The 10,180-nt window shown below is 42.6% G+C and overlaps 1 long non-coding RNA gene across 1 annotated transcript in view; it reads right to left on the minus strand.

Moving 5' to 3' along the window:
• Window positions 1–10,180, minus strand: part of LOC132014383 (uncharacterized) — a 35,298-nt gene that overhangs the window by 4,802 nt on the left and 20,316 nt on the right. The window contains exons 3-5 of the long non-coding RNA XR_009403310.1: window positions 9,269–9,372; window positions 7,665–7,824; window positions 5,969–6,183 (exon numbers count right to left, since the gene is read on the minus strand). This is a non-coding gene — a long non-coding RNA (uncharacterized LOC132014383). The remainder of the gene's footprint in view (window positions 1–5,968; window positions 6,184–7,664; window positions 7,825–9,268; window positions 9,373–10,180) is intronic.

Consider the following 10,180-nt stretch of genomic DNA (forward strand, 5'->3'; position numbering starts at 1 on the left):
AGATACACAGGATCTGTCCAGTTAGAGCACTCCGTCTGACAGATTAAATGAGGTGACACAGCAGAATTCTGCTAACATTCGGGTAGACATAAGAAGGTAGGAGGTAGGCTTATACAAGGAAACCCTTTGCAGGGTGGATATGTGCCCATCCCAGCAGTCAGTCTAACAGGGATCAAAGCATGTGATGGATGGAACTACAGTATTCCTCTTTTTTTCCCCTTAATGCAATCTTTTTACTTGGATGAGATGAGAACATCTGGGGAAGAGTTACTGCGGAGGGATTTTGCCTGAGGAAGGGGAGGGAGAGGACCCACCCTCTGAAGGATGCTGTAATAGTCATCCTCGTGCCCCAGACACTGCCATTCTCCTCTAAAATCTTGCGATCTAATTCCCATTCCCTGACTGCTTCTTCCTGTCCTCATTCTCGTACCATTACAGCCGTATCTTCTCTTACTCTTGGACATCATGCAAATCTCTCCTTCTCTTTTCACCCAGCCTACCAATCTTTCCCCTGCTTCCACTGTCTTCTCTGCTCAGCCCCCAGCCCAGCATCCCAGCCAGCCGGTCTTCGTCATTCTGCCTGCTCTTCTCTGTCCAGTCTACTGTCTTCACATGACCATGGACCAGACCACACCATCGCCTGCCCCACCTGGGGGTTACTGAGTGTCACTGGACACAACCAATCATATCACAGATTGGCCCTGCAACAAACTTGGGTTATCAGTCTCAGTGGGATCCTCAGCATTTCTTAGCAACCCTTTAATATGTCCTTCCTCGGCTCTTTCTCCACCCCGCATGATATTGATTTTAGTCTTTCGCTGTTCTCCTTAAGATCCGAGCCTTCCCATTTCTTCCAGCAGATGGTTTTAATTCCTGCTCAACAGGCCTATCACCCTGAATTCTTGTCCTTCTCCTACAAATACATTGTGTCCATACTCATTCTTACTTTTCTTCTTGCTCAGAGGGTGAAAAGATACCCTTCCTCCCTGAGGTATAAAATTCATCCTCTAGGATTATGGTCTTACTCTTACCTATACTTTTTTTTTTTTTAAGATTTTATATATCCGTTTGACAGAGCAAGCAAAATCAGGGGAGCAACAGAGGCAGAAGGAGAAGCAGGCAGGGAGCCTGTTCAGCAGGGAGCCTAATGTGGGGCTCAATTCGACCTGAGCCCAAAGCAGACACTTAACCTGACTGAGCTACTCAGGCACCCCTTTACCTATATTTAAATCTTTTCCCTTCACTACCTTCTTCCTCTCAGCCCAAATTAACAAAGCTGTTTAAATCAGGACTCCCTTTGCTGTGAAGTTTGTAAGCCTGACGATTCACACACCCATATCCCTGGGGCAAATAATACATTATTATGTTAATTTAAAAAATTTTTTTAAATAAATAAACAAATTTTTTTAAAAAGTTAAAAAAAAATCTGGACTCTCTTAGTTTCAAGTGACAGAAACCCAACTCAAGCTAGCTTAGTTAAAAAGAGGGATTTTTTTTAAAGATTTTATTTATTATTTATTTGACAGAGAGAGATCACGAGTAGGCAGAGAGGCAGGCAGAGAGAGAGGAGGAAACAGGCTCCCTGCTGAGCAGAGAGCCCAATGCAGGACCCTGAGATCATGACCTGAGCCGAAGGCAGCGGCTTAACCCACTGAGCCACCCAGGTGCCCGGGATTTTTTTTTTTTTCAAAGATTTTATTTATTTATCAGAGAGAGAGAGGGGGAGAGAGCGAGCACAGGCAGACAGAATGGCAGGCAGAGGCAGAGGGAGAAGGAGGCTCCCTGCCGAGCAAGGAGCCGGACGCAGGACTCGATCCCAGGACGCTGGGATCATGACCCGAGCCGAAGGCAGCTGCTTAACCAACTGAGCCACCCAGGCGTCCCCCAGGATTTATTTTTTAAGGTGCCTGGCAAGATCTTTAACTGTAAAAAATAAGAACCCATCCTAACTATCATGAGCAATGAATTACTAAAGGATTTTAGGTGCCTTGGCACAATGTCTGGCAAGACTAGGAAATCATCCTTGGGGGCACACAGGCTGGACAATGCCCAAATCACACTGCCAACTTCTCCAGTGAAGAAGCTACCACTGGGAAATGAATGCTGTGCATAAAATAAACTCACCAGAACTTGGCCCCTCTTGCCTCTGAAAGCTTAGATATCTCTGCGCTACTCGGCCAAGATCTCAGAGGGTGGATTCGGTGGAACGTTTGTGTCCTTACCTTGCTGAAGTGGTCACACCACGGTCACACCATGCACACTACTGGAGTGCTGGGCACCATCCACATCTCCTTACAAGCTCTCTGCTCCACTGTGGATGAAGAGCCTAGAACTGCATTCCCCAGAATCCCTTGCTAGAATTTGTCAATGAGAAGCATTTGCCAAGTTGTGGAAAATATCAGAGGTGAGAGTTGCATTCAGAGGCATCGGCCGGACGTGAAATTCCTGGCAAGTTTCTGAAAAGGTCTGGTTGAACCAGTGGCTCCCAGTACTCGGCTACAGAACAAGACAGTGGACTTTTGGAGGATTGCAGCAGCTTCCTGACAAGCTCTTGAGAACCTCTACTGTCTCTGGCACTTCAGACTGAGGTATTCAGTGGTGGTGTCCCTGATCTGCCCTGCTGTCTTTCTAGCAGTTGGTGAAGCTTTCATAACTGTATTAAACAGAGTGGCCTTTCTTTCCTTAACTCAACCCAGATAGATTCAACTAAGCTGGAGCCTGGGTAAAAACAAGCATGTTACTGCATCAATTCGGTAGTTACAGCAAAATAACATAAAGGAGATGCCATTGGCAAAACACACCAGGAAACATCAGTCTGGGAGATGTCTGGGGTGGAGGTGGCAGGGGTGGGGGTGGCTTCTCAGATGTCTCCAGGCCTCCTGGGAGACACACCTCGGTTCATGGTGATGGCAGTTTGTCTATTTAGGGCGAGGTCCTGATAGATTGATTGAATCATATCCCTGTGACACCACAGCACGTTATCTTTCCCTTTCACAAACCATGTGGATCGAACCTCTAAGCTTGGCATGATTTCTTTTTTCTGCCACTATCATTATCCACAATTTTCCTATGAGATATGCAGTTGCTCTGCCACTAAACACAATGTTTAGGAGCCAAGGGGGACTGAGTAGGGTGGGCCTGACTGGTAGAACCTAATCTCATGACCTCTCTAACCTCAAGGTGCTTGGGAAGTAAGCTATAGCTTACTTTCTCCTTGTGGCAAGAACACAGCTACCATTACCTCAGGATCACATCCCTCCAGCTCTACAAAAGCTTTCTTTCCCAAGTTCTGCTTGGAAAAATCTGATTGGACCAGCAAGATCACAGACCCTACTCACACCCCCCTCTATAATCACACGACCTCGTGGAGAATTTCCTAGAAGGAGATTATTTTTGTAAATAGGGTTTCTCAACCATGGCCCTATTTTTTTTAAGTTTCTTTTTTTTTTTTTTTAGTAATCTCTACAAATAATGTGGCGCTTGAACTCACAACCCCGAGATCAAAACTCATGTGCTTCTCTGACTGAGCCAGCCAGGCGTCCCTCAACCACAGCACTCCTGACATTCTGGCTGGATCATTATCAGCTGTGAGGGGAAGAGAGCTGTCCTGTGCATTGCAGGATGTTTAGCAGCATCTCCAGCCTCTACCCACTATTTGCCAGGAGCACCTCCCATACACACATTGTGACAAACAAAAATATCTCCCAACATTGGCAAATGGCCCCTGTCGGGCACTATTGTCCCCAGTTGAGAACCACCAATAAGGGATTTCTTGCTGAGCCACAGGTCCGTGTTCCATTGGTCAAGTCACCCAGCCGGCAGCAGCCTGCCCATCGTCAACTGCACTTCTGAATCACCAAGTGAACTCTAGACTCATTTATCTACTGTCTGCTGCTCATATCTCAACCAGGACATCCTATAGCTAACTCAAAACCAACATGCCCAAACCTAGTTTATTACTTTTCCCCTTAGATTAAATCTTCGTTTCACATTCCGCACCCTGGTTAAAGATATCAGGGCCAGTCACTCAAGCACAATCCCAGCAGGACTTCTAGGTCCTTCACTGTCCCTCACCAGTCCCATTCACCATCACATGTGAGGGGGCAGATGCTCACAACAGCTCTCCTTGTCTTACTTCTATGCACTCCCTCTTCCCACTTGCTATTACAATAGTCTTCTACTGGCCTCTTACTTTCTCCTCTAGTTTACTTTCTAAATGCAAATCTGATTGTGTCATCCCATACTGAAAATCAAAAGATTTTTAGCAGATCCAAATTGCTTGTGGAAAATAGTCCGAATTCTTTAGCAATGTGCATAATGACCTTCCTGGACTCTTCCTCCAGCTTTACGCCCACCCTTCTGCTTTCTTGCTAACAAACTACTTAAAAGCTCCTGCTTTTGTATTTGATATCAACCCCCCCCACCCCCCCCCCCCCCCACCTGCCTCTACCTTTCCCTACATTCTCTTACTTCAGGGGGTGAACTCCTTTTCTTCCTTTAAGACCCATTGTAAGCATCTTTTCTCTTATTTTTCTTTCTTACCATAGGTCCTGATATCTTGACAGCAACTTTGAGAGACCCCGGGCGACTTCTACCCAGCTAACCAGCTCCTAAATTTCTGACCCACAGAAATGGTGAGATTAAAAAATTATTTGCAATTTAAGCCACCAAGTTTTGGGGTTATTTGTTAGAGAGCAACAGCTGTCTAATTCAGAGTTTTGTTATAGAGGTTGACATGAATGAAATGCTAGATCCAAGGCCCAAGTTTAAGAGGCTCAATCCTTCTAACTCAAGCTTCACCTTGCTTTTGAATGATACCTATGAATTGTTTTACTTCTCCACTTTCACTTTGTAACACAGAAAGAATAATTGTCTTAAAAAATGTGTTTGGGAGCGCCTGGGTGGCTCAGTGGGTTAAGCCGCTGCCTTCGACTCAGGTCATGATCTCAGGGTCCTGGGATCGAGTCCCACATCGGGCTCTCTGTTCAGCGGGGAGCCTGTTTCTCTCTCTCTGTCTCTCTCTCTGTCTCTCTGCCTGCATCTCCGTCTACTTGTGCTCTCTCTCTGTCAAATAAATAAATAAAATCTTTAAAAAAAATGTGTTTGGGTGGGGGCACCTGGGTGGCTCAGTCAGCTAAGTATTCAACTCTTGATTTCAGCTTAGGTCGGAATCTCAAGGTTGTGAGATCCAGCTCCTCCTTTGGCAAGCACTGGGCATGGAGCCTGCTTAAGATTCTCCCTTTCCTTGGGACGCCTGGGTGGCTCAGTGGGTTAAAGCCTCTGCCTTCGGCTCAGGTCATGATCTCAGGGTCCTGGGATCGAGTCCCACATCGGGCTCTCTGCTCAGTGGGGAGCCTGCTTCCCCCTCTCTCTCTGCCTACTTGTGATCTCTGTCTGTCAAATAAATAAATACAATCTTTAAAAAAAAAAAAAAAAAAGATTCTCCCTTTCCCTCTCCTTCTGCCCCTCCTGCCTCTAAAAAATACGTTTGAGTGAATTAGCTGCTCAGTATTCGTACATTAACACACAAAGGGAGAATTCAAAATTCTATTATTATTTAATATGGCTTTAAAGATTCAGAATGGGAACTGAGGGACCATCAAGACATATTTTCCTTTACATTCAAATTTCTATCTTTCAAAGAAAGAGTCTACAGAATAGGGACAGAGAATCTAATTCCAATTTTCTAGATAATCAGTTAGGAATGTAATTCTGACTTCATTAAAAAAAATTTCTCCACCATAAAAAAAGTTCTAAACCTTTTAAAACAATTTTACTTATTTTAAAATTCAGTGTGTAGAAACAACTAAAATGGTCATCAAAGTGAGAATAGATAAACGAATGGAATATTCATGTAATGGAATGGTATTCAGCAATAGAAAAGAATACAACAGCATGGAATAATCTCAAAAACATGTTGAACAAAAGAAATGACACAAAAAGAGACATTCTATCTGAGTTTACGTACATGAAGTTCTATAGTGATAGAAATCAAGTGCAGAGTGCCTGGGTGGCTTGCTTGGCGAAGCAACTGCCTTCAGCTCAGGTCATGATCCTGCAGTCCTGGCGTCGAGTCCCGGATCAGGCCGCCCTGCTCAGTGGGGAGCCTGCTTCTCCCTCTCCTCCCTGCTCCGGCCTTCTCTCACTATTCCTGTCTTGCTTTTTCCAAAAAATAAATAAAACCTGAAAAAATAATAAAGAGTGGGGGTTTTACTCTCTTAAAAAAAAAAAAAAAGAAATCAAGAGCAGTTCTTGTGGGGGTGAAGTCGACTAAAAAAGGAACAGGAGAACTTTCTAGGAGTGATGGAAATGTTCTTTGTCTTGATTTGGGTGACCACTACATGGACGTATATGTTATCAAAACTCATGATATAGGATTTGCTTATGTTCATTTCACTGTATGTAAATTTTGCCTCATTCTAAAAAAGACAGCATTAAAAAATAGCACATATTACCAAAATCTAATCATGTTTCCCCATTAGGATAACCTCTTTTAGAAGGTTTACACAGGGGATTCAGAACACCTTCAAATCACACAGTGAAAGGAAGTAAATATTCCCAAATATTTCTAAAAACTACCTTTGAGGAAAATAACCCTCAGCCACAGGGGCCATGATAAACACCCGCTGATTCTTAGCACAAGCCCTTTCCTCTCTCAAGCTAGACTTGGGTAGGAAAGCATTCACTTCTCCTGCATGTGAGACTGCCCTGTTCAGTGCACACACCGCAGACACAGGAAGGAGACCCTGCACACAGCAGAAAGGGACAGGGAACAGAGCCCAGCAAACAAGTCAGTCGCCGGCAGTGGGCAGGAGTGGGGCGCTCCGTGCCTGACTCAGCGTCCAGGAATCTCACACGTGTGAGAAGGAGGGGTTCTGGCACAGAAGGGAGACTAAAAGGGAAAAAACATACTGACAAAGCTTTCACAGTTGTGAACTGGGGCCGCAGAGGGGCCCATGGGAGCTGCCACTGGAACCGAAAGGAGCATTTGACACACTTGGCCCAGACCTGAGAAGACCAGGGGCATGCGTGCCACAAAAGGGGAAAGCAATCAGGAACAAATGCACCATGTACCCATCAGCGAAGGGGAAGGCAGGAAAGGTAAAAACGGTAGGCTAGGTGAGGCAGAAGGCATCATTGCGGGGTGGGGGTGCTGCATGGGGGGTGCAATTTTGTATAGAATTCTAGCCTCTACCAATTATATACAGACCCCAGATTCCTCCCCTGGTCTCCCAGTATCCGCTTTTGCCTTGCTGCTCAATAAGATTCACCCTTACCTGGGGATGAGAGTCAGACTCAGGGAACATGGTTTGTAGGGTCTTTGCTATTTTTCCCCAACACACGTATCACAAATGCCCCCCACTTTCTTAGGGAAATACAGCTCTACCTGCAGCCCCCCACCTCCAGCGTGCCAGTGCTTCCCTAAGGTGATAGCTCCCCTGTCTTTGCTTTGGGAAGTCTTTCCTAACCAATGTCCCTAGTCTGGGTTAGGTGCTTTTACTCTGGGCTCCCTAGCATCAAGGACCTTCTTCAGCTATGGTAAAGCCTGGCCTTTGTGCATTGCAGCTGCCTGTTGGTTTTCTTTTCAATTGTAAACTATCTCAAACTCTGGAGAAGTTTAAAATGATACATTGTTACTGACTAAAACCTTGTTACAGGAGTACCTGGGCTGGCTCAGTCAGTTAAGCCTCTGCCTTCTGCTTGGGTCATGATCCCAGGGTCCTGGGGTTGAGCCCCACCTTCTTCTCTCTGCTCAAGGGGGAGTCTGCTTCTAACTCTCTTTCTGTGTGCCGTTCCCCTTGCTTGTGCTCTCTTTTTCTCTCCCTGCCAAATAAATAAGTAAAATGTTAAAAAACAAAATAAAATAAAAGCTTGGTACAATTAATACCTTATTAATTATACATATTTTAAATAAATAAAATGTTACACAGAATAGTACTACCACCGCTATTCCCTGCTTATATATCTTAGTTACTTATGTTTTTCTTTAAAGATTTTATTTATTTATTAGAGAGAGAGAGAGAGAGAGAGAGAGCGAGCGTGCGCGCGCTGGCGCGCATGTGGGGGAGGGGCTGAGGAAGGGAGCCCCTAGTGAAGCCCAATCCCAGAACCCCGGGATCATGACCCTAGCCAAAAGCAGAAGCTTAACCAACTGAACCATCCAGGCATGCCAGTTATTTATGTTTTTAACCAAAAACAATAGATAGCATTTTTAGTGTTTCTTGATGTATTTCAAATTTAATATTACTAGTAAAGTACTACACATATTCTATTCTTTCACAGTACTTTGTGTTTTGATATCATATTCATGAAGAAATTAAAACATCATAGAACAAATCATAGAAGAAAAACTAATCCATTTCACTGCATTAAAAATTAAAAACTCTGAACAATAAAATATTATATAAATGAAGTTAAAATGTAAGCTGCTAACTATAATTTCTTCTTTTAAAAATAATTATTGTTTCAAAGATATTTGTGCTCATAATTCTGTAAGTTGTTTTTTAATATGCTTAAAATTTAAGTCTCTTCCCTTACTTACTCCCACTATTAAGTTCCATTCTTCCAAAGTAGATTTTTTCAACTCTCTAAACTCTTTTTTTTTTGCCTCCGTGCTTTTTAAACATGTACTTTTTTTAAGATAGTACCTACTGACTCCATACCATCGAAGACAACAATTTATGAGCTTTCTTCACACACACACACTCTTGATCCTCTTTCTCCACCATCTCAATGGGTAGAACTTCTGGGTGGAACAATATTCAGTGCTCACATTGGCATTATTATGGAAATATAATTCATAGAAGAGCCCTGTTAATGTCCCAATTTCATTTTCTTTCATCTATAACTTTTTGTTTTCCCTATTGTCTCCACTACCCTCACTGGTTTCATTGCCTTTGTACATTTATTGAGCTCTAAACTCTCCCCCAAAAGAGGAATTTCTTTAATAGTAATATATTCAAATTTATTAGGAAATACACACATGTATGTAAGTTGGTATGTATGTGTTTTCCCCTGGATGTATTTTCTAGACCACCCTTCTGAAGCACGCTCTCCTTCCTATCTGGTCCATTCATTCCATGTCTGCTGTCAGCTCTCTGCCCGAGACTTCTCCTCACTGTTTCCTAGACATAGGATGACCAACTCATCCCCATTCATCAGGGACCAGCCCAGTTTTAAAGCTGAAGGTCCCACATCTGGCACCCACCTCCCTCCCACCCCACCCCACCCCCAGGCCCAGACAAATTGAAACAATTGGTCTACCTACCTGGACATCCCTTTGTCTCATTCCTGGTTCAGGTCTTGTTTCCTGGATCCTATGTCTTCATGGTTTCTTTCCTTATTTTGCACAACCCATTCTCCAGTGTTTTCCTGAAAAGGGTGTGAATGTTTCTTCTTAATTTAAATTCAATTTAAGTAATATATACTGCATTATTAGTTTCAGAGGTAGAACTTAACAAGTCATGAGTTGCAAATAACACCCAGTGCTCATTATGTCAAGTGCCCTCCTTAATGTCCATCACCCAGTTACCCCATCCTCCCACACAACTCCCCTCCAGCAACCCTCAGTTTGTTTTCTATAGTTAAGAGACTCTTATGGTTTGTCTCCTTCTCTGTTTTCATCTTATTTTTTCTTTATTTTTCCCTTCCCTTAAGTTCATCTGTTGTGTTTCTTAAATTCCATATATCAGTGAAATCACATGGTATTTGTCTTTCTCTGACTGACTTGTTTCATTTAGCATAATACCCTCTAGTTCCATCCACATCATTGCAAATGGCAAGATTTCATTGTTTTGATGGCTGAGTAATATTCCATTATATATATATACACATATATATGTGTGTGTATATATATACATACACACACACACATATATATACATACACACACATATACACACACACACATATATATGTGTATATATATAATATGTATATATAATATGTATATATGTGTGTATATACATATATATACATACACACATATATGTGTGTATATATATAATGGAATAAAGAATGGAATATATATATAGGAATATATATATAATATACATAATGGAATAAATATATAATATATATTTATTGGAATATATATATAATGGAATATATATATATGAAATATATATATATTGGAATATATATATATGAAATATATATATTGGAATATATATATCCTATA

The sequence above is a fragment of the Mustela nigripes genome, chromosome 1 (genome assembly GCF_022355385.1).
Source record: "Mustela nigripes isolate SB6536 chromosome 1, MUSNIG.SB6536, whole genome shotgun sequence".
Lineage (NCBI taxonomy): Eukaryota > Metazoa > Chordata > Mammalia > Carnivora > Mustelidae > Mustela > Mustela nigripes.